The sequence below is a fragment of the Trichosurus vulpecula genome, chromosome 1, assembly GCF_011100635.1.
Source record: "Trichosurus vulpecula isolate mTriVul1 chromosome 1, mTriVul1.pri, whole genome shotgun sequence".
Taxonomy (NCBI): domain Eukaryota; kingdom Metazoa; phylum Chordata; class Mammalia; order Diprotodontia; family Phalangeridae; genus Trichosurus; species Trichosurus vulpecula.
The window spans coordinates 258,342,931-258,368,305 of NC_050573.1; the positions used below are offsets into that span (position 1 = coordinate 258,342,931).

At 38.4% G+C, this 25,375-nt stretch overlaps 1 protein-coding gene across 6 annotated transcripts in view; it reads left to right on the plus strand.

The window, feature by feature from the left end:
* The window catches only part of DTNA (dystrobrevin alpha), a 341,889-nt gene that overhangs the window by 98,264 nt on the left and 218,250 nt on the right, over nt 1-25,375 (plus strand). For 2 of the 6 annotated variants that reach the window (XM_036753005.1, XM_036753009.1), the window contains exon 2: nt 1,024-1,152. The exons of the other annotated variants lie outside the window; for them this stretch is intronic. The gene's annotated coding sequence lies outside the window, so the exon portion shown is untranslated. The remainder of the gene's footprint in view (nt 1-1,023; nt 1,153-25,375) is intronic. 6 annotated transcript variants of the gene reach the window in all.

Genomic DNA, 25,375 nt, shown 5'->3' on the forward strand with positions numbered 1-25,375 from the left:
GTGGTCCTCTTCAAGAATGAAACAAACACACAACAACAACAACACAATCTCCTTTTGGGAAATTAGAACGATAACAAAATACGTCTTCCTTTTCCTTGTAGTCCTCTTCAAGAATGAAAAACACACAACAACAACAACACAATCTCCTTGTGGGAAATTAGAACGATAACAAAATATGTCTTCTTTTTCCTTGAGTTTGTAAATGCTAAGAACACCAAACTAAGAATCATGATACTTGACTTTGAACAAGTGATGCCTTGGTTACTTGGATGATATTCAGCAGGTCACTTCATTTCTCTCAGTCTCTCTTTTCTTACTTATTTATAACCAACATCTTGAACTAGACTGTGCTTAAGATACTTAACAACTCTAACATTCTCAGATTCTGTACTGAAGTAGTAAAGTGAGGCAGTTAGGTGGCACGCTGGATAGAGTACCGGGCCTAGAGTCAGGAAGACCTCAGACACTTTCTAGCTGGGTGACCCTGAAAAAAAAAATGTAAAATGAGCTGAAGAAGGAAATGGCAAATCATTCCATTATCTTTGCCAAGAAAATCCCAAACGGGGTCACAAAAGGTCAGCACGACTGAAAGGACTGGACAATAACAGAAATAGCAAAATAGAGAGGCAATGGGATAGAGTGGGAAAAGCACTGTTTTTGCTGCAGACATTTGGTTGGAGTCCTCGTTCTGACACTTACTAGCCCTGAGACTTTGGGGAAGTAATTTCATCCCTTTGGGTCTCAGTTTCCTCATCTGTAAAATGAAGAAAATTGTATTTTCACTACTCAGCTCACAGCATCATCAGAGGAAAAAATACTGTGTAAATGCAAGCTGTTTTGATTTTTGGGGTGACGTGTCCCAGTAGGGTTAAGTCATTTTTGCATTATACATACCGTACAAATGTGCAGAAATATAAGTTCCATTTGATCTAGACCCGCTGAATTTGACTTGCTGTTTCTGTAAGCAAACAAGGCAGTGTGGGCTTGGCTAGCTAATTAGAAGTGTATTTTTCTCCATTGCAGATAATTAGGATTTACCAGTCCCTGGATCAAGTGCTTGGAAACCTTTAAGTTCCATAGTAAGCTGCCATTTCAGAGAACAGAAAATATATGGTTTTGGAAAGTTCCTGCTGTGCCTTCATAGAGTTTTAGGTGAGTGTGTGTGTGAGAGAATTTAAGCTGAGCACTAGATTGTACCTCCTTAATGTTCTTTGTGTGATGAGGGGCAAAGTTTAAGATTAGTAGTTCCTAATACTTCTTTTTACATGCATACGTATATACATACATACATATATACATACATGCATATATGTGTGTGTGTGTGTATACACACATATTAAGCAAGGTGGTAGATTGTGGGGCCTTGTTTTTGGCTTTGCTACTTGTTAGTGATATGATCCTGGGCAAGTTACTGAATGACTCTAAGCTTCAGTTTTTTCATTTGCAAAATGGGGATAACAGTGCGTATGAGGGTTTTTCACAGGGTTTTTCTGAGAATCAAATGAGATCATGTTTATGAAAATACTTTGTAATTTGTAAACTGCTATAGAAATGTGCTTCTGTTCTTGGAATTTATCTGAATCCATGTTATGTGCTGGAGCCAGCTTATTACTGGCTGGAGAGAGATGATTGTTAAATTTTCAGGGTAAGCATTTATACCTTAGATATTGTCAAATAACACAAATGAGGGCTTTCTTTATTGTTTTGTTGATTGCCTATAGATTTACAAAAGTGATGGAGAAAATGTTAATGGTGCAGATTTACATTAAAAATGTGTTGCATTACTCAGAGACTTGCTTATTAAATATTTACCAGGATACCTGGCTGTAACTCCTGTGAAAAAAATGTACCTTCTTCCCTGGGGTCTCTTTTTGATTACTATCAGAAAAATTTTATAATATCATAATGTTTAGGATTGTCCTAATATCCATCATATGAATACACACACAAATACATATGTACATACATAGCCGAAAATAAGAATGGCTTAAAGGATCGAGGGCTGGTGATAGGGTCAGTGAAACCTGACTTCAAATCCTGCCTTAGACACATACTGGTTATATGATACAGAACAAATCATTTAACATTTCATTGCCCCAGGCAACTTTCTAGGAGTATGAATTGCTAAACAGTTACTGATCTACATTAACTGAGGGAATTTCCTCACAGAAAATTCCCTATACTGATTAAGTCACAGGTCTGGAAAAAAAAAGAAATTATGATTAAATATATTAAGGGTGAATGAGACAAGGTAATTTTTTTAATGGCATAGGACTAAGATGGAAATTTGGTCCTAGATCACAGTAGTATTTGTATCATTGACAGTTTTATGGACCCATAGATTTTCAAGCTAGAGGTTATCTAGCCCAAACCCTCATGCAAATGAGGAAACTGAATCCTAGAGAGGTGACTGGTGCAAGGTCACAAAATGAATGACTGCCATTCATGCCTGACTTGAACCTGAGTCATGATTTCATTTGAATATCAATCATCCATTCAATAAATACTCTTTTAGCACCAGAACAATGCATTGTCAAGTGTATATCAAACAAGATATCATTTTGAAAGTCTAATATTTTGTTTACAATAAAAATAAAATTTAAGGACAGTCTTACTTTTAAGTTCTTGACATTGTCGTTTTTATGATTTAGTTTATTTTATGATTTTATTTGAAGAGATTTTTATTAATTTTTTGTCCCAAGGCCCTGAATGGAAAAAAAAAAACTTTAACCCAAAATCTTTAATTACCTTCCTGTGGTAGTCGAGATATGAACAAATAAATTGTAGGTGCCAAAACTGCTTTAGGCTTGTACCTTGCACTAATCTGACAGGTATCAGTAGAAGTTCTAAAAATAAAAGAAAATTATTCTGCCATTAATTTCCATTTTGATTCTAGTTTTTTCTGCATATCTGCCTTGTATAAAATTCTAGTGTGGTTTATAATCAACACTTTCTTATTCTAGACTTACATATTATCCTTTCCATTCCAATTGATCTTGTTTTTGGAGGAAATGCCTAGATTTAGACCAAGGCAGTAGTGATGTAATTGTGGCCAAGTCACACAATTTATTGGGCCCTAATTTTGCTAACTGAGGTAAAATGAGGTAGTTGGATTGGATAATCTCTATGTTTCTTTCCACCTCTGACATTTTGTGATGTCATGAAGTTAATCATAGAATTGGGAGGCACTATGATGCAGTGGCTGGAGTGTTGGTCTTGGAATCAGGAAGACATAGATTTGAATCCCACCCTGACACCGTCTAGTTATTTGACTGTGAACAAGAGATTTGTGTAGGTGAGGGAATTCTAGCACCAGAAAAATGAGAGGTCCCTGATATTAACTACCAAAAACGGAGGAGTTAGCAAAGGATCAGAACTGGAAAGTGCGAGAGAAGGCTCTCTAGTCCTCTCTTGAGTCAAATCTTCAAAATGAGGACTTCTTTATTTTGTGTAAAGTGTTGTGTGTTTCTAGAGACTCAGTCATACTAATATCCAAATGTAAATATTAAGTAATACATGAGGGGGAATGATGGTGACCTGATGAATATATCTAGGCTGGTTGGTGGTGATGTTTCAGTTACACTTTTGAGTAATTTTAGAATGAGGTTGATTAATTCTCTCATAATTTAAAGGGTGTTTAAATTTAATTTACTATAACTGTGTGGAGCAAAGATGTTATAAACCAAAACACAGTGGTGATTTGCATACATTTAGAAGAACTTTGTTTAATGAAGTTTCCCAGAGCTCAACTTAAGTGCCCTTTAAAAATATGAGAAAATCAAGTAGGCTACAAGTCACTTCTTGAGGATCAAATGAAAAGCCTGTATTCTTAGTGACTCTTTCTATCAGAAGTTAAGGTACACTTGTTCTGTGTGTCTGTCTCCGTCTGTCTCTGTTTCTCTCTTTGTGTCTGTCTCTCTTTACCTCTTTCTCTCTCATCTATGTATGTATGTATGTATCTATCTATCTATCATCTATCTATCTCTTTTGCAAAGAAAGAGTAGCAACTATACCTTGCATTCCCTAAGGAAATAAATGTTACCTAGGAAATAAATTGGAGGTGGTCTTTTTTTTAAAGCCATTATTCTGTATCTTAGTATTCTTAAAATAATCTTGTTGGCTGCTCTTAATAGCAGTGCAGACTTTTTATTGTTACAAATATTAGCATGAGTCAGTTTAGAATTTGCAAAAAAGCATTCCCAGATATGATTTTATTTTGTTTCTAGTTTTGTAGGTTGACATTTAGCACAACTCAATCTGATATGAAGACTCCCCCTTTGGTGATCTCCTGTTTAGGGTGTCACTCATTCCAACATTCAAATTTAAATACAGAGCCTTTTGATTTCTTCGATTATGCATCTTCTCTCCACAGCTGAATGATCCATCATCCTTCTGTTAGTTATGGCTGTTTGCTGCCCAAGATGCTTTATGAGCTGGCATACTATTTAGCAAGGCTGCACTTCCCCTAATGAATACCTGGTGTGTCACAAGAGAAGTGTCTGTCCTCTTTGACAAGTAAATACTTCATCATTGTTCTAGCATTGCCGGTCTGCAGGAGTTCCTTAGTACTAATGAAGCTTTTAACTTAATCATTTCTGCTCTTCACTGGGTTATTTGTGAGTGTAAGTGCCTGGCTACTTTCTATTTCTTTTATTTATGTAGACTTTATTCTTTTTAGCCTCTTCCTCAGAGGTCAGCAGGGTTGCTCAACTGTCAGTTTTAGTGCATTTACATCTCAAAAGGACATCTTGTTCCCATCTCCATTGGAAACAGAACATTACTGGCAGGGTGGGGGGGAGGGGGGAATGAGTGCTGAACCTTTGATATCCAGTGTGGAATGCTCTCAGAGAATAAATAAATGGCTTGATCATCAGACTTGCCGAGGCCTCTAACAAGGCTGTGGAAATGCTTTAGCATCCACAATGAGGAAACACAGAGCCAGTCACAGTCAGGGGTAGACTGCCACCTTGATCCTATGATTTGAGGAGTTGCAAAATTCTCAACTGCCTAAACATATCCCTTTAGGTTTGTTTCTCTTAGGTGCTTCCAAAATCCCTTAAAATTCACATTGGTTGAGATATTCTGTTGGGTTAAGGAATAATGTCTTCAGTTGAAAAGTAAGTATGTTAGCTGAGAAGTATTGCATGTGCACATGTATATCTGGCTAGGGTGGCATTAGCCCTGGCCGGTAGATTTTTGTCATGGAAAATAGCTAAAGAAACAGATTATGGGTCAGGAAACGTAGGCACACAGAGTGCTGCAGGCGACCTGGAATGTTTCTGGATCCTTGGGAAGAAAAATGTAGTGCTGAAAGAGAGAAGATAGGTGACGAAGACAAACTTGATGGTTCCTTCCAGAAGCAGACCGCACCGTCAGCCATGAAGGCAAACCACATTATACAGGATGATTATACAATCAATGAATCAACAACATTTATTAAGCGCTCAATATTTACCAAGAGTTCTGCCACGCGAAAGGGATGCAAAGAATGTATCAAACTTATTGCTGTATTTTTGTTTGAGAGTTGGAGGAGGAATACTTTTGTTTAGGCCTGTGATATAATAGTTGAAGCACTGGATTTGTAGTTATAAGACTTTCATTCAAACCCACCTCTGCTACTTAGTACTTGTGTGACCTGGGCAAATCACTCCACCCTCTGGGCTTCAGCTTCCTCCTCTGCAAAGGGAGAGGGTTGGAATAATGACCTGTGAGGTCCTTTGTAGCTCTGACTCCTTTAAGGCTATATCGATACCATGGAAGAATGAGCTGTATCATAAAGCAGTATTAATAAGACTTTAAGTTGTAGAATGGTTGCTGATCTGCGCTGATAGAAGGAGTAAGGAACATATGTATATACATGTGTATTTCTATACAAATGTATATTTCTACATATGTATATGCACACATGTATTATATATGTATACATTTAATGGCATTAACTAGGTTATGTGGGAAAAAAACAAAGTGCATTTAAGGAATAGAACTTCATTGAAATAAGAAAGTTAAGGTGATGTCTAAACTAAATAGTTTACAGAAGATGGCCAATTATACCTCTGTGTGATGCTATCAAAGGGCAATGAACAAATAGAAGCAAGAGAAAGTGGTGATGAGGAAGAAGGCATTGAAATAGGCTCCAAGATGGTAGTGGGAGAGATGAACAAATGGTGTATTTAGGTGAGTAACTAGAACAGAGAAAATAATCACAAAGATATAGTGGTGAAATTCAAAGGGCTTTATGGCCACTCTATATAAATTCCTAAAGGTGAAGCTCATTTGAACTTAAAGAAATAATTATTTGTTGAGTTAAGGGAAAGAATATGTGGCATGAAAGTGAATGAGGAAAAGTTTTTCCACAGTGATGTTTTGAACTTAGAGAAAGAAAGTAGGAAGCATGAAGATAATGAAGCTGCTATTTTCAAGATAAGACTGATCCAAAGTTGGGAAAGGTCTATGAATATGGGAGTTCCCTAGGGTGATATATCTGTCCTTTGTTATAGGGGTGCTTCTGCTATCCTTAAAAAAGTGCTTAATTCTATTCAGCAAGGGGCTATGTACAAAGCACATGTTAGGTGATGTAATTACAAAGGCAAAAACATTCCTCAACCTCAAGGTGTTTGTGTTTTAACAGAGCAATAGAAAGACACCATAGTTTAATATAGGAAATAAAAAGGGCAACAGAGAGATCCAAACAAAGTGATTTAGGAAAATTTGAGGAGGTAGAGAACAATGACAATGGGGTAAGAGAGGGGAATGAGTGTGGAACTCTTCATAGAAAAAGTGGCACCTGGGCTGATTTGAGCTGAATGCTAAAGGCAGATTAGGATTCTGAATATATAGTTTTTATTAGAGGAGGATGAAGTTCACTCTAGCCATGGAAGGTGGTTTATATAGATGCTAAGAAGGGAGATGGAATTTTAAGTTAAAGGAATAGCTAAATGTCCAATTTGACTATAGCAGAGAATGCATTAATCAGAGTAAAATGAAATAAAGCTGAAAATGTAGATTGGAGCCAGATTTTGGAAGACCAGCGATACCAAACCAAGGAGTTTATCCTAAAAAATAAAAACAACAGAGAGCCACTGAAAGCTTTTGAGCAGGGAAGCAGCGTGGCTATATGTGTGTCTTAGAATGATTATTTTGTCAACTAGATAGATGGGAAAGGGAAGAGACGGGGAGCAAGCAAGCCAATGGTGGACATTAGTAAAGTAGTCTGCAAGAAAGATATTAAGGGCCTATAGTAGTGGGTATGTGAGCAGAGAGAGGGGAAGCATATTATGGTGGTGCATTCCATGGGATTGGGTAATTTATTGAATGGAGGGACAGAAAAAAAAGTCAAAGATGACTGAGATTATGAACCTAGATGACTGGGTATGATTGAATATTTCTATTGTATAGTAGTTAAAAATTAATTGTAGATCATTTTAGAATATAGTTGATATCAAATCTAGCCTTACTTGCATATCCCTCTGGTACATCAAATTTAGCATGTCCAAAATCAAACTCAGCAAAGATCATAGAATTTTAAGCTAGTAGGAACTTTAGAGAGTGGTGTAATCCTTCATATGAGGAAATTGAGGCCCAGAGGTGAAATGCAGTAAGAGACCCAAGGTCATTCAGGTAGTAAATTTTCGTTCCCCTTTCCCCAAATCTGTTTCCTCTTCTGACTTGGCTGTTTCTATTCACGATACCATTATTCTCCTAGTCTCAAAATTTAACTTATCTTTGTCCCATATCGAAGACCTAATAATCCTATTGATTGGTCAATTCTTCCATAGCTCTTGAATCTATCCTCCTTTTCAGTCCCATGGCCAATAATCTAATCAGTTAGTCAATAGACATTAATTAAGTGCCTGCCATATGCCTAGCACTGTGCTAAGCCCAGGGTCCCTGCCTTCAAGGAGCCTTCAGTTTGATGAAGGAAAACAACACACCGAAGGAAGCTGAAAAGTGGGGGTAGGGGAGATATCTTGTACAAGGTAATAATGGAAAAGTGCAAAAGGATGCTAATTGAATGGAAAATGAAGATGTCATTGGCCTGGGCGCTTTCTTTAAGTGAAGGATTTGGGAGAAGCGCATTACTCAGCCCTCCACTCACAGGGGTAGATGGTACTGATGAAGGGTGAGTTGTTGTTGTTGTTCAATCGTTTTCAGTGGTGTCCAACTCTTCATGACCCTCTTTGGGGTTTTCTTGGGATAAAATACTGGAATGGTTTGCCATTTCCTTCTCTGACTCACTTTACAGATGAAGAACTGAGACAAACAGGGTTAAGTGACTTGCCCAGGGGCACACAGCTAGTAAGTGTCTGAGGCCAGATTTGAACCCATGAGGATGAGTCTTCCTGACTTCAAGTCCAGCAGTCCATCCACTGTGCCACCTAGCTGTCTCACCTGGCATTTATTAAGCACTTAATAACTGCTTCTTAATTCATTGATTGATTCTGAACTTCACATGATAGAATAGTATTTGAAATGCATCATATAGAAGGAAAGCTTAAATACCTAATAATTATGGTGGGATACAAGATACAGGGCCTATACATGAAGGCTTTCCATATGGTAAAAGGTGCTAAAATTTGTGCTACAGTGGCATTACTTTTGATTATCTAGGTTTGAGACATAAGTAGAGGTTCACTACTTAGTGGAGAAAAAAGGAGGAGCCTAAAATACATAGCTTCTACATTTCCATCTTAAAGGCAAATCTTCCTCAGATGAATTTCTCCCTCCTTCAGATGAAAGGAATTCTGTGGAGGTTTTCCATGCTCCATTTCTAATGGTATGTATGAGTTGTCGCACTCAAGCTTAACTGTTTTTCAGTACAATTAGTCATCTACTTCCTGACAGATAGGTTCAGCCTTTATAATCTCTTACCTAATGACAAAGAAAATATTCTGTCAGGTCAGGACAGACTCCTCATTAAAACCCTGACATTCTCTCTCTCAACCCTCCCCTTACCATCCCAGACTCAAGCTTCATGTGTCCTGACTGTGAAGTGTTGTGGTTGCCTAGTAACCGGGGGCACTGTGTCAGAGAGCAAGGAGGCCTTCATAGTTTCAGGTGGGCACAGAATACTCAGGTAGCCCTTAATCAGGCATTCCAGATGTTTTTAATGGGCTATTGGGCCAGTACTTCGAAGATGCGCATTCAACTATTGAAACGAGAACAGAAATTTAATATAATCTCATCCTGGACTTTGGAGAAGGACTCCCAAAGAAAAAGAAAGGCCAAAGAGAATCCAAGACACTAAGACACTGATTTGTATGAGATATTTTTTTCATTTTGTACATTGCTTTACTGACAGACTTGGCCACATGGGCAGAATCATTAAAAAGTCACTATCAGGACGGACCAGTCCTGGGAAGAAGTCCTCAATCCCTCCTCCTAGGGTGGGGACAGAGCCATACATGGCCCACACGTTCTGAATTCAGTGGGGAAATGAGGGTTGGGGAAGGACAGAAACCCCAGAGGGACAACATCCTCATACTGAAAGGGGAGGGAAGCCACAAGAAACCAAACCCATAGGGCCAAGACTGCTCTATCCCTCTCCCACAAGGGCAAATGCCCTAGGGAAGCAGACAATAGTTATGGTGACGAATGCCCAGCAATGCACACACTCTCAAAGGTCTTTTCCAGATGCCTTTTTAAGTCTGATTGTTCAGTTTCCCTAGTGGAAAAAAATTTCAGTATTTACTCCAGTCCTGCCTTTCTCAAATTGAGTATGTAAAAAGCCTGAAGCTTACTTTTTTTTTAAAGTCCATTCCGAAGTACTATAATGGAGGAAAGAAAGACTAGTAAACAAACATTGGGCTATGACTAACAAGCAATATAAGAAATTTCCTTGCTGAAGAAAAAGCATCATCACTATAAAGCAGGGAAATCCTGTCCTATATAATATAAAAAAATAGCACTCTTTAAAGCAAGTTTTTACTTTATATAGAATAATGCTGACTTTTAAAACAATTCAATCATATTGCATGTAGAGAGAATAGGGTAATGCCCTCCCCATATGATTTGAGAATTTCCAAAAAGTTTGCCCCCCAGAGTTTATCCATGGTGCCCTAAATTCCTATATTATGATTGGAGATAAAGGTTTTATCCAAAGAACTCTCTCTAAGAGGTCTCTGCTAAAATGCAAACATGATATTTTAAAAGGTTCACACATTAAAACATTACATTATCAGGGGCTGCTGTGTGGGTACATTTTGAATTAGATGAAGAGGAGGGTTGATGTTTAGAAGAATGGATACTACAAAACGAAGGCAAGCCCAGGTATGATCCTGTGATGAATGGCTCTTTAGAGTCAAGCAAGGCAGGAAGGCACTGGATGTCTAGGTCAGCTGGGTCCTCCTTAGGCAACCTGGTGGCCCTTTACTCCTAGGGGCCCACCATACTAGTGGCACTCTTAGTGTGGATATCTCATCAACTTTGGCTCTATTGCAGCTCAGAACTCCTGAGCTCAAGCCATCTACCACCTCAGCCTCCCCATCAGCACAGACTACTGCACCTGGCCAATTCTGGTATCATGTCAGGAAGTTCTTCCCAAATCTTACCTCCATATGCCCTGCTATAATAGTATAAAAAGTAACAAATAAATGAGGTTTTTCTCATTCTCCCCAATTGCTAATGCTCTCCCTTCAAACTGTGTTTATTATGTCTATAGCATACACAATATATGCGTATATAATCGATCTGTATTATATATATGTATATATGTATATGTATATTATTCTCCTTAATCCCCAAATGAACTCCTTGAAGGCAATGACTGTTTGATTCACTATTTATCATATTCTAAGGTCCTAGAAAGATTCTTGCACATAATAGAACATTCAGACAGTAAACATTTATTAAACTCCAACTGTGTGCTGGGCTTTGTGCCAAGAACTGGGGATACAAAGAAAGGCAAAAAACAATCCCACCTCTCAAGGGGCTCACAATCTAATGGGGAAGAATACATAAAGAGGAGCTGAAAAGGGGCATGATGAAGTCCGTAGGAGCACAGTCAGGTGGAAAATGATGAGATGGCTAACCTGGATGCCCTGCTTAAGTGGAGGATCTGGGAGGAGCTCTCCACTGTCCTCTCTCTATCCTCTCCAATTAGAAGGAAGGAGGGGACCCAGGGACAGGGGATACTCAGGCGGTTTGAGTTTCAGGGAGTATCTTTTCAGGATGATGAAATCCCAGAGGGCATGATAAATATTAATAATAATAATAATAATAAGCTCTTAATCGATGCTTGTAAAAGTGTTATTTCCCTTCCCTGCCCCACAATAGACAGAGCATCTAAAGCTTATCCAAGGTCACTCAGATTCCTCATGTCAAAACCTGGTTTGTCATGTCCTTCTGTCCTATCCTTAGTAATAACAGAAAGGTGGAAAGCAGCTTACTGTCATTTATATAATATCTAAGTTTACCGTCATTTACATTATAATCCCATCTTCTCTATACTGAATAAACCCAGTTCCTTTCATTTTTTTCTGATGGGGCTGATTTTCCAATCATTTTCATTGCTTGCCTCTGGACCTTCTCCAGGTTCTCCATTACACATTTCAGTTGTGGGGCACTAAACTGGATGAAGTATTCTAATAAAAAGCCTGACCGATGCTAATTATCAAGGGAGGATTACCTCCCAGTTTGCAGCCAGGCTACAATGGCTCCAATTAACTCCCAGAGTGCCAATTAATTCTCCCAGGACTGGAGGGGCTGTCTCAGATTGAAGGCACTTGCTGAAAGCAGGTGTTCAACACAAACACACAGAAGTATTCTGTCTGTATGTCTGGCTTATGCACATGATGAGCCACTCCATAGAACAGTTACTTAAATACAAAAATTAACCTCTTTAAATTCATTAAACTGTTTTTATATTGAACTGAATGAAATTTCAAACATTACCTTGTTCTTTTTTCTCAATATTCAAAATTGTGCTCTTTTATGTATCTCATTAGTATTCTTTTTTACTGCCTTTCTCAGTAATTTTAGGAAATTTTATCCTGAACCTCTTTTCCCTCCCCTTTCTTCCTCCCAGTCATTTCTATGACTCCCTCCCCTCACTCTGCTTTCTCATTCTGTCAACCTTCTTGACACCTGTGGTTCTTGCCTTTAATTTCTCCGCCAGCCGGCCCTAGCTCCATCTTGAGCACTATTGCCATCAATTATTCACATTCATTGTGTGCCCACCGGGTAAAAGGCTCTGGATTTTCTATCTCTCCTTAATCTCTATTACATTTGATACACACTCCATTCACCAAGCAGTTAGCATCCCTACAGGGGGGCCATCTCCATCGTCCTGATCTTTATCTTGCCACTGGACCCAGATGGCTCTGGAGGAGAAAGTGAGGCTGGTGACTTTGTACAGCCCTCCCTCACTTAAATCCAATTCATTTGCATGTCATGGCATCACCTTCTTGATGTCATGGTCCTCTTTGATAATGAAGGACAAACAATGAATAATGAGTGTCCCTATAACTCTACTTAGTTACTCCTTTCCCAAAAGAGTATTAAAGAGGAAAGGAATTTCTCAGCCCATGCTTATTCATATGCTAAATCTCAGAGCTATGAATCCCTTTAGGAATATCAGAAATAGAGAATTTTCAGATTTATTCCATATGCCAGAAGCCAAAAAGAAGATAATTCCAGATAAAAGAACTCTCTCTATAAATTACAGAAATAACTCAAGCTGGGGAAGAAACCCAAATTTGGTGAGCTAGGCCTCTACTATGCTTGGGGAAACTTGGTGCCTGAATTTATCCTGTAGGTAATAAAAAAAAGTTCAGTCCTGAATTGCCTTCTAACTATTTTACTCCTATCTCTTATCTCCCCATCTAGAAGGTAAATTCCCCAAGAGCAGAAACTGAACTCCATTCTAGGGTTTGGAATTATTCAATCATTCCAGTTGTGCCCATTTGGAATTTTCTTGGCAAAGACATTGGAGTGGTTTGTCATTTCCTTCTCCAGCTCATTTTACAGATGACCATGCATGGCAGCCAAGTATCAGGACAGCATGCTTTTCACTTTACCCCCACTCATATTGAATATTATATAGGAGGCTGGAACAAGGTAAAGAAAAGAGTGCAGAAAGCTTCTGTATCGTTCCTGATCCTTGCTCTGAAACAGCTACCAAGAAAGGCATGGCCCTGTCTATGGTGTAGCTAGGTGACTCAGTGTACTGAGTGCTGGACTTGGAAGCAGGAAGACTCATTTCCATGAGTTCAAGTCCAGCCTCTGACACTTAGAGCTGTGTGACTCTGGGTAAGTCATTTAACATTCTTTGCCTCAGTTTCCTCATGTGTAAAATGAGCCAAAGAAGGAAATGGTCAACCACTCTAGTATCTTTGCCCAGAAAACCGCAAATGGGGTCCTGAAGAGTCAGATATGACTAAAACAAACAATAACAATGATTACTTTAAAGCAATGTTTCCCTAAATTATACTACATTAAATATCTCAATTCATATAATATCTTTAAAGAGGAAATACACACACACACACACACACACACACACACAGAATTGTTTGACTTAATGATCACAGTATCACTGTCTTAAGCAAGGCAAATTGCTTTTCTATTCAATGTGCTTTATGATCAAGGGATAGTTGGAAATCAATTTTTTTAGGCTTCATTACATATTGTCCTTTATGTTATATACCATGATTATACACGTTGTGTACTTATTCTGTAGAGCCCTGTGACCTGATAGCTAAACTTAGAACCAGTTAAGGGGAAACCATTTAGAGAAAATCTGGTACAGAAGGTTCAGAGAACGAGAAAGTGAGCACTTCTAATGACAGGGTCTTAGAAATTTGTTTGTTCTCTTGGCCTTGAAAAAAGATTGGGTTTCCAGAAAAGTCTTTTTCTACCTCTGGCTGAGAAAGAATACATTGATCTAAATAAAGACATTACCATGGCAATAAAAGCAGAAAGCCCATCTATCTGAGTGTACAGGATGTGGGACTGTCACAGAAGGTGATGCAAAGGTTACATTTGGTGTAGAACATGGCGACTTGCCAACAGAATGTACCACTGAGCTCAAATCACAGGCTTCCTCTGCTCCCTCAATGGGATATTAATGCAATAATTGAATTCAAATGAGCTCTCACTGACCTTAAATAGATTTGGGGCTCATTTACCTTATGAATAGCCTGATCCTTCATCTAGCCCAGCTTTTTTTTCTTGTTTCTTTCCACACTGGTGTTTGTGTATTCCGACAGAGATTTAACTAGTGATTCTTTTATCTGGGGGAAAAACAGTTCAGGGTGTGTATGTGTATTGGGGTAGTGGGGTGAGGATTCTCCATTCAGAAGGCAGTTAAATAGGTGGGAGGCAGAGGACAATCCTATTGCAGACCCAGTTATAATGGGAAAGGAGACGGTAAGATTGAAGGAGATGTTGTATCAGTAGGACCCTGGGGATGGTAATCTTGGAAGAGGAGAGGAAGTCAGTTCACCCCATGTAATGCGCACTAGTGAAGGGCCGTAAGGGGTGGGGATGTTGATCTCCCAATTGTTGCAGGAGAAAAGTACCACTCTTCGGGAAGAAACTGTTCCCTCAATAAATTTTTAGCACCCTAAGGAAAAGCCTAAGTTTTCCCCACCCTAATTACAACTTTATATTCTAGTTTTGTTATGGGGTGAAATGTTCTTTTTTCTAGTCATTCTTAACATTTTTTTTCTCTACCAGTAGCAGGTGCACCCTAGTGGCAACACCAAATGTTCTTTTCTCCCACAAGTGGCAATGTCTCCCCTCTCCAAATGATACCCATCTATTATTTGAAAGTTGAAATACTGAGCATGTGGCATGCTTCATAGAGGTTGCCAAACGAGGAGCTGGAAGAAAGAATTAGAGAGGAAAGATTTGGAATTTTAAATGACCTTGACATCTACAGAGGCCGCCTGGTGTAATGGAAAGACCTATGGAACGGAATTCAGGAAAACCAGATTTGGTTTGTGACTAGGCTACTTACTAGCTGTGTGACTTTGAACAAGACAACTTCTCTGGCCCTTGTGGACAAAATAAGGCACTAGATGATCTTAAAGGTCCCTTTCAGCACTAACATCCCATGTCTTAAAAAGCAATGCGTCCTATTGGACTATAAACCAGCAGTTAATGGTTCAAAAGAAGCAGGTGGAATACAACATATTGTTGGAGAAAAAAGCTACAAAAAGTCAATATTTGGAATGAATTTCTAGGAAATTAATGTCAGAAAAGGTTCAGGGTTCATAATTGTCCAGATGTAGAAAGATGTAACCATTAATCACCATAGTTAGTCAATCAATAAGCATTTATTAAGCACCTACTATGTACTATATACTGTGCTAAGCACTAAGGATACAAGGAAGGAAAAAAAAATAGTTCCAGGTTTCAAGGAGCATACATTTTGTCCTGATGTATCAGTAGTAGGGTAGCATGAAGAAATTGCAAAGCAGATTCTGTGGCTGGTTGTGTTTCCATTTTAGCAGTGTATAATTTGAAAAGGGTCCGAAGCAACATAATAAAAATAGCTAGAAGGATAGTGAGCAGAATGGAGAAAAGGCAACATAAAAGGAATGAAACCTTTTACTTAAGAGAGCTCAAAGGTGTTTTGATAACTTTTCTAATGTCTGAAGAATTATTTTTTGGAAGGTGGTCTTTCACTGAGGATCGAACAAGAAGAAATGGACTCAATTTGAAACAAAAGAGATAGAAGATAATCACAAGATAGCCTGACAGCAGATGCTCATCAAAATTGGGATGGCTTATAGTTTGAGTACTTTTTGGGAGGATTTTCAAGATTTAGATGGATATATCTGGTTCACATGTCGTAAACTATCCATATAGAAAGGGTTTAGAAAATTTCAGTCTTCCAAAGTTGTCACTAGCACTTGAAAGGTTTTCACAAGCACTGATCTCTATGTTATATGCCAAGCCATTACTAGAATGCAGCATGTGGTATTGTCTGAAAAAAGAGCAGCTTCCTAGCTGAAGGTTATATTATTTTATTAAAGTTCAACTGCATTTTTTAGGGTTGACTTTAACTTTTCTTAACTTACCACAAACCTGTCTAGATTAAGTTTTACCATGTCTACAATCAATCAATCAATATTTATTAAGTGCCTACTATGTGCCCAGCACTGTGCTAAACACTGGGAATATAAAAAGAGCAAAAGACACACATTCCTTGCCCTCGAGGAACTTAGAATCTAATGGGGAAGAGGACATGCAAATATATATATATATATATATATATATATATATGCACACACATTATACAAAGCAAGCTTTGTATAATACAAACACACAGGTATATATATATATTATAAATATATATATATATGTACACACATATTATACAACACAAGCTATATACAAGATAAATAGGAAATAATTAACAGAAGGAAGGCACTAGAATTAAGAGGGGTTAAGGGAGGCTTCCAGTAAAAGATGGGATGTTAGTCAGGGCTCAAAGGCAGCCAGGGAGGTTAGTAGGTGGAGTAGAGGAGATAGAGTTCCAAGCCAGAGAAAATGCCTGGAGCCAAGAGATGTGTCTTGTTCATGGAACAGCAATGAGGCCAGTGTCACTGGATAGAAGTGTATATGATAGGGAATAAGGTTAGCAATGAAATGAATGACCTCTGGAGGTCTCTTCCAGCTGGATCATGCCAAAATTGTCTAAGCCAGAGTTCCTGGGTTGACAATCTGAAGCAGTGACATGCAAGAAATATAGTGTATGGTCCTCAAGGGAAAAAAGTTGTTTTGTTTTTATCCCAATGACCCCAGTGCCTAGCACCAAGCCTTTGTAAGACACTCCTGGTATGGAAACTCCTGTCTTCAGTGAAGTTGAGCAGCTTAACTGTAACTTATAGACTTAAGAACATTTTATGAGCACTGAGAGCTTAAAACTTCCCTTAGTCATACACCTACTAAGTATCATGGACAAGAGTTGGTTACAGACTTTGTCTGACCCTTTATTAGAGTATTTCTCATTGTACATATATATTAAGTTTTTAATAAATTTAATAAATTATTGTTGAAGGTGGAAAACTTTTTTTTTACTATAGGTGACTAGATTTTGCATACAGAATAATAGTATGGCAAAGAATCAATAATCGGTCTTTCTAAAATTGAAAGGAAGCAGATCCTGACATTTAGTTAACAGATATTTGCTAAATATTTACTATATGTACTAGAACAGGTAGGTGGTGCATGGGTACCTACGTGGCACAGTGCATGGAGCGCTGGGCCTGGAGTCAGTCAAATGTTACCTCAGACACTTATTAGCTATGTGACCCTGGACAACTCACTTAACCCTGTTTGCCTCAGTTCCTCATCTGTAAAATGAGCTGGAGAAGGAAATGGCAAACCACTGCAATATCTTTGCCAAGAAGACCCCAAATGGGGTCATGAAGAGTTGGACACAACTCAAAAACAGCTGACCAACAACAAACAAAAAAATGTGCACTAGAATTTGTAAAATGAGATTTTTAAGAAGTAAAAAAAAAACCAGAATCAAGCATCCTCATATACTGCAACTGATAAGAAAGAAAATATCAACCCATTTTCCTAATTCAATTTATTGGCTAAGGGCTTTTCTGCTTTCCTAGCCAAAAATATTCAACACTCCACAACTTTATGTGTCTCATGCATAGAGAGGCAGAAAACTGTCCATCCAGTAGATTTAGTGGGGAGAAGTCAGTTCATAGAAGGAGGAAGAATGGGCTAAAGACTCCAAAAGCTGTAAATATAAGTGATCCAGAAGTCTGTTTCTACTTGCTGCTTGAACTAGAACAGATATGAATTATTCAGACTGTGGCTGGCTCAATCTTTGCTTCATCAGTCTGTCTGTAAAGAGTTAGCAGGTGCCGAATTCACTTTCACTGTAGGTGCTGCTACTTGTCTTTCCCTTGCATTTTGCCTCACTCATACACTCAGACACTTTATAGAGCAATGTCATCACGATTCACAGTACTTAGAAAATTTTCAGGGCTGTTCCTGTGCCAAGACTATTTTAATAATCTCAACCAAATGTTTGAGTTCGTTGTTTAAGATAGAGAAAATACTGCAGTGCACAACATTTATTTTCTCCTTTCTGAAAACTTGCTGAAATTTAAAATGTCAGACTCCTCACCCTCTCCCTCCCACCCGGTTATTTTCTTATACCATACCATTGAAGATAAGCTTGAAAGAGAATTGAATAAGAATTTCCTTGTGCTCCTGACCTTGATGTAGCCTAGTTTGTATGAGGAGCCAGAAGTGTAGAATACAGTTTAGTTTGCACAAACTGTTGCAAGTTGAGGTAACATTTATTTTAAGATCAGCTACAGTCAACAAATTATTAAAACGTGCCTTTATTTGCACCTGTTCTCAAGCCAGTTGTTCATTTATTTATTTATTTCCTGGTGGCTGCTATCTCTTTGTCAGTATATTATTTTTTACTCTGGGAAGGGAGTTCAAACCCAGAAAAGTTACCGACTGTGTTCATGTTTTTCTCTTTTATTATCAAGCCAAATGTTATTTTAAAAAATGATTTCTCTTTAACAAAAGAACAAAGTATTAATTTAAAAACTTTTCAACATAGGAGCGCCCTAATGATCTTTATATATGACTATATGTTTGATTATAAAGCTTAAAGTTCATTCCATATGCCTTTCTACATAATGAACATGTGTAATATGTTGACTTATTATCCATCCTTGTTAGACTGGTTGCTGTCAACAGATCTATGTCTTAGCGACCATGGAAGGCCTTTGTTTGAAATAAATACAGTTTAAAAACATACATTTGAAATAAATACAATCATATTTAAAGTGTTTCCAGGCTTATAAAGAACTTTGCTGAAAATAACCCTGTGAGAGTGAGAGAGAGAGTGTGAGCATTATTGTGTGGTACTTTAGGGGTTGGGGTACCTGGACGTCGCAGCAGATAGAGCTCTGAGCTTGGAGTTAGGGAGGCTTGGGCTCAAATCCAGGCTCAGACATTTACTAGCTGTGTAACCTTGGGCAAGTCACTTAACGTCTGTTTGCCGAAACAGGGGTGGGTAACCTGTGCCCTTGAGGCCAGGTGTGGCCCTCTAGGTCCTCAAGTGTGGCCCTTTGACTGAATCCAAACTTCAAAGAACAGATGCCCTTAATCAAAGGATTTGTTCTGCAAAACTTGGACTCAGTCAAAAGGTTATACCCAAAGACCTGGAGGGCCACAGGTTCCCTGCCACTGGCCCTTAGAAGATAGCTAGGTGGCTCAGTGGAAAGAGTCTGTGCCTGGAGTTAGAAAGACCTGAGTTCAAATGTGCCCTCAGACTCTTATTAGTTATGTGACCCTGGGCAAGTCATTTAACCTCTGTTTGCTTTCATCCACTAGAGAAGGAAATGGAAAACCATTCCAGTATCTTTGCCGAGAAAACCCCATGGACAATATGGATCATACTGTGCATGGGTTCATGTAGAGTTGGACACTATTCTTCCTCTTAATGAGCCACTGTTTGTCACCTGAAGTCATGTGATGACTGTGGAACACAAGGTTGACTGTGTGTGCCTGATTGAAAAGTGTCGTAGCTATAGCCCTTTTCATGACGGAGAGCTATGAGCTACCTTGGTAGTATGCACTTCTTTCCTTTCCAAGCCTCCTTTCCTTTCCCCTTGTAATACCTGAAAGCTGTTGGTGCACTTTACATTATATCATTGGAGTCTTACAACAACTCAGTGAGGTAGGGAATACCTGAATTATTACCCCCAATTTACAGATAAGAAATCTGAGGCCGGAGAAGCTAAGTGATTTACCCACGATCACGTAGTTCGTGTCAGAGAAAAGATTCAAATATAAGGTCTCCTGATTCCAGACCTAGCCCTCTGTTTACCAAGACATGCTGTTTCTCATGTTGTTGTTCAGTCATTTCAGCTGTATCTGACTCTTTGTGACCCCATTTTGGGGGTTTTCCTTGGCAAAGAGGCAAGAGTAGTTTACCATTTCCTTCTCTAGCTTATTTTACAGATGAGAAAACTGAAGCAAGCAGGGTTAAGTGACTTGCCCAGGGTCACACAGCTAGTAAATGTCTGAGGTCAGATTTGAATTCAGGGAGATGAGTCTTCCTGACTCCAGGCCTGATATTCTATCCACTGTGTCACCTAATTGCTCCACTATTTCTTATAGACTCTCCTAAACAAAAATGAAGATGGGAGTCTATTGAGATACTTTTAGGACTCAAAGTGCTTACTTACTTATTAAAGTAAGTACTAAGTACTAAAATAAGTACCAGTACTAAGTACTAAAGTAAGTACTAAGCACTAAAGTACTAAGTACTAAGAATCAAAATACTAAGTACTAAAGTAAGTAGTAAGCACTAAAGTAAGTACTAAGTACTAAAGTAAGGGACTAAGCACTAAAGTACCAAGTACTAAAGTAAGTACTAAATTTAGTACTTACTTACTAAACTCCCAGCCCCCTTGTTTATAAATATGAACGATATGCCATCTATTCCAGGAGCTTTCTCATATTTCACAGTTCTATGACACAGTCTTCAAAGTTAATAATGAAGTCTTCATCATAGCATTTTCAAACTTTTTAAACTTATCAAAGTTTATTGAAGGCATGCTAAAGAAGCAGATGAACAAGAACAGGTGCCTAAATAAAGGTGAAAATTTTAGCGTATTTAGTCAAGTCAATGTAACAAAGATTAATTAGGAACCTGCAGTATGCAGAATATTGTGCTAGGTGTCAGGGTATAACAAAGGTCAGGTGGGTCTAGTCCGCAAGTCAAAGAAGTATAAGAAATGCACATAGATGCCATGCTACAAAAGAGACCAGGACAAATATGGAGAGGTATACAGAATGTTACAAGATATTTAAGCGGTGCAGAGATCATTTCAAACTTGAGGCATCAGGGAAGTTTTTATAAAGCAAATGGCAAAGGGACTGAGCCTTGGAGGACAGGAATAATTTTAATAGATGGAAATGGGGGAGGAGAGGATAGAGGAGAGATCCAGTCCAGGCACAGAAGGTTTAAATAAGTGTCTTGTAGCTGGAAAAGGACGGGACAAATTCATGGAATAGTGAATGCTCCCATTTGACTTGGTATTAGGGAAATTACAATCCTGAAGAATTATGTTTTGTCTACTTATAGAGTAATTCATTTGGTCTGGGATGGAAATTTTAACATAATGCTAAAGTGGTTGTAGTTTGATGTGTGTACATATAACATATATATATATATATATGCACACACATTCACACGAGTATATATACAGTTTTATATATACATATATATATATATACATCATGCATATATGTGCATAATCTTCTAAAGCGGGAAATGAATATGAAAACAACTGGGTAGCAAGGCAAAAGAAAAGAGGAACAGAGCTACAGGCAGTTTGAAGGATGAATCAGGCCGGGACTTAATACCAAACCCCAGGCTTCTTCCAGTTACATACTAAAAGTGCTGGTAACAATGAAAATGCTTCCAGTGGCTGTGAAAGTCTTTCCATAATTAACCAGCCACTGAGCTTGGATTTAGTAAGAACTTCATAAGCACAAACAAATCAGTGGAGAAATCATGAAGTTGCCTAGTTAATTAAAAGATAGCTAGGTGACCCAATGGATCTAGTGTGAAACCTTGAGTCAGGAAGGCCTGAGTGATTTAACTCTCTTAGCCTCAGTTTCCTCATCTGGAAAATAGATCCAGTGACACCAGCCTTCTGGCTTCTCCCAGAACAAGGTATTCAAGGCTTTGGTCATTTTTTACTGGCTCTCCTCTTTATCTAGAATTCTCTCTCTCCTCATTTCCATCTCCTGGCCTTCCCTGACTTCCTTCAAGTTCCTTCCAAAATTCCACCTTCTATGAGAAACCTTTCCCAGTCCTTCTTAAATCTAGTACCTGATCTCTCTGTTTATTAGATCCTGTTTATCTTGTTTGTAGTTTATTTGTACATATTTGTTTGCACATTGTCTCCATGGTGATATTCTACGGTCCTCAAGAGCAGGGGATTTTTTTTTGCAATTTTTTTTTGTATCCTGGGAAAACAGCAGCAAGATGTAAAGACACTTAATAAATGCTTGTTGATAGATGCATGATAGCACCTACCTCCCAGGGTTGTTGTGAGGATAAAATAAAACAGTATTTGCAAAGCCGTTTGCTAACCTCAAAGCATTATTAATTCAATGAAAGATATGTTTATTTGGTGTTCTAATTTTCTTTTTTGATTTGACTGTGGAAAACCCATGGTACTGTTTCATACTTCCATAAACTGTGTTTATTAATGTAAAGTAAGCAAGGACCCTCTCCCTTCAGACTTACTTTTAAGATATTTGGATAGGTCGTAATTGAATATTACAGCTATTCTTGATCTGAAGCCTCTCGATTCAGTTTTGGTGATAATGAAAGAATTTATCAACCCAGAATCAGTACTGAAAAGGACATCCAAGTGCGGTTATGGAGGCTGTGATCAATTTTAATTAAATAGAGTTCTAACTGGTTTGTAGTAATAATTTAATGTTGGATTTTACAACAAAGTAAAACTATGCCTTCTGCAGTGTCTGCTATAGAAAACTGAGTGAGAATAGCTCTTTAAGTAGCATGTAATTGTTCAGTAGTGTTTTCAACACCTGTATCCCTGTATTTGCTAAGCCACTTTAACAGGATTTTTTTTAAAAGGGAGTTATGAAACTGATTGCATTTCCTATAAAGTCAGTGATGAGAATTTTAAATTTTCTAAATGATGTGAGTAGATAATCATCACCAATTTAAGAGATTAGTGACAACTTAAAAATTTCTTGCTATCAACTCATTTATTTTAAAAGCTTTGGAGTTCTTCCTCTCTTTTTTTTTTTCTCCTCGGTACTATGAATTCTTTTTAAATTTGTTTTCCTTATAAATTTGAGTCTCAGGAAGCAACGGAAATACATCCAAATTAAACTTACGGCACAAGGAGAAAAAAAACTAAAACCTGACTTTTTCAGGGTGGGTAGAGGGGAAAAAAGCAACTTTTTGTCAAGTCTTTTGTATTCTAGCAGCTGGATGCATTGCTACCATGGTAACAGACCACATGATGAGGTGTATTAGATTGCTGTGTGTAGAGCACAGGGAGAATGAACACAGCTTTTTATGGAAGTTAAAGGTTACTTTGGAGTTTCTTCTGTAGAAATGAGTGAGGTCAAATGCACTAGTTCCAGCACATGCCGTACTCCAAAAGAAACATTAGAGACATGTTGGTGCAGTAAACTGCAGACTAAGGTAAGGTTTAATCGCGTCTAACTAAAAGTTGAACTCCTCTTAACTTGCCATTTCTCCAGAAACTTGACTTAAAGCGAGGAATCCCATCCTAGGTCTTTCCCCAAAAGAAGGACAACATATCCATCCCCCGCCCCGTTTTTCCGCCTCGTCTCCTTCCCACTCGCTCCTCCCCTCCTCCCCCATCTCCTCTCCCCCTACCATCCCAATGCAAGAACCTCGCCAGGTTTTGAATTTGAGAGTGCAAAAAGATTCTGAGTTTTCGTAGTCCACGGAGAGTGTGCCTTAAAGATAGCAAAGCGAAAACGAACTGATGATGTGATGTGCTCACCTATTGCCTACCTACCCATCAATGCAAAAGTGCCCGCGAGGGTTTCATTTTTACTTCAGTTTCATCTTTGTAAATATTCCACAGGTCACAGAGACCAGTTTCCCAGGAATATCATTCTGTGTGGTAAGCTAATCGGAGCCTTGCTTAGATTTGCTAGGATTCTACTTGCAACATTTAAATAGTGTTTTCTCCTTTTATGATAATATCAGTACCTCCCCTATCCAACAGGATGGCAGGGCTTTATCTAAGGCTTTCACTGCAGTTTCTTATTCATTTTCCTTTTATGCTAGGACACTTGGACATAGCTGAGCACTACTTTGTTGTTGTTAAAGAACTGAAAGATGTGAATACAGTAAGGCTGAAGGTAAAATTCAGGCACCTAGGAACTGCACACCAACGTGCAGCATATGTAAGCAATTAATTATGGCAGTGACCTGTTTAGTAAAACATCCTTCCCAGAGCACTGGAGCAATCCACTCCCACTTCCTTCTTGTTTACACTGCCATCCAAATTACTTGCTTCAAAGGGGCAGACATTCACATAGCACTTTAAAAAAAGTGTAATTTTTTTTCCTTAATATTCTAGTTATCCTTTCCTCAGCATGGAGAAATAGTGGTCTCCAGATTAGTTGTCTAATCCTCTCCTAAGAAAACAGGTTGTTTAAAATTGTTAGCCAGAAGTATCCTTGAATCCACTTTATAATTTTCACTTTTTACTTTAAGTGACATAACCAAACTCAACAGTAATAAAAGTCTTGCAGTTGTAATGATTTAATTTGTACAGACTCGGAACTTCAAACAATGTAACAAATTTTAAAAATTCTTGGTTAACTAATATAGGTTTTTAGATTTAAGAGTGACTGAAGTTAGAGCAGCGAGGTGGCCCAATAGATAGGGTGCTGGGCCTGGAGTCAGGAAGACTCATCTTCAAACCTAGCCTCAGACACTTAGTAGCTGTAGGATGCTGGGCAAATCATTTTAATCCCTAATTGCCTCGGTTTCCTTGTTTGTAAAATGAGCTGGAGAAGGAAATGGCACACCATTCCAGTATCTTTGCAAGAAAACTCCAAAGGGGGGTCACGAAGAGTCAGATAGGATTGAATCAATTGAACATCATCGAAGTTTGTCTTTCGTCTGTTTCTATCTCATGGTCTTAACGTACACTACAAATGCTGGTCATGTACCACATATCAAAGAGGAGAAAGTGAGCCTGTGATAGACTAGTGAGCAAGGCTAGCTCAAAAACAGTTCCCTGGTGAAGTTCACCAATATTGTCTTGGTCAGGGCAAGTTTCCCTCTGCCCAGGTGGTTGCCTAAAGAGAAAGTTAGTATGTATATTTAACCCAGAATTAGAGGGGGAAAAACCTTATGTGATCATAATCAAAGAAAAATGTTCCATTCATATCAAATATGGAATATGTAAGAACTGCCTCAGCCAGAACTAGAATGCAATACGGTAATGAATTCAACTCATTCATTCAGTTGCCTATCATTTTTTAAGCTCTTAGGCTATGCTAGGCACTGGTCTAAGTCTTGGGAATACAAACACAGGAAGAATGAGAGTCCCTGATCTCAAAATCTAATGAGAAAAGGGGAGAGGGGAACAAAGGTATCAGATGAGGGGGTGGGATGGTAGATGTCCAGAGTGCAGGGAGGAGAGGAATAAGTTATGGCTAGCCTATATGCCTTCCTTAAATGGAGGGTTTTTTAATTTCTTTTTCCCCCAATTACATGTTAAAACAATTGTAAAATTTTAAAAACATTTTGAGTCCCAAATTCTATTACCCCCACACTACTCCTCCCTTCCTGAGATGGCAAGCAATCTGATATAGGTTGTACATGTGCAATCGTGTA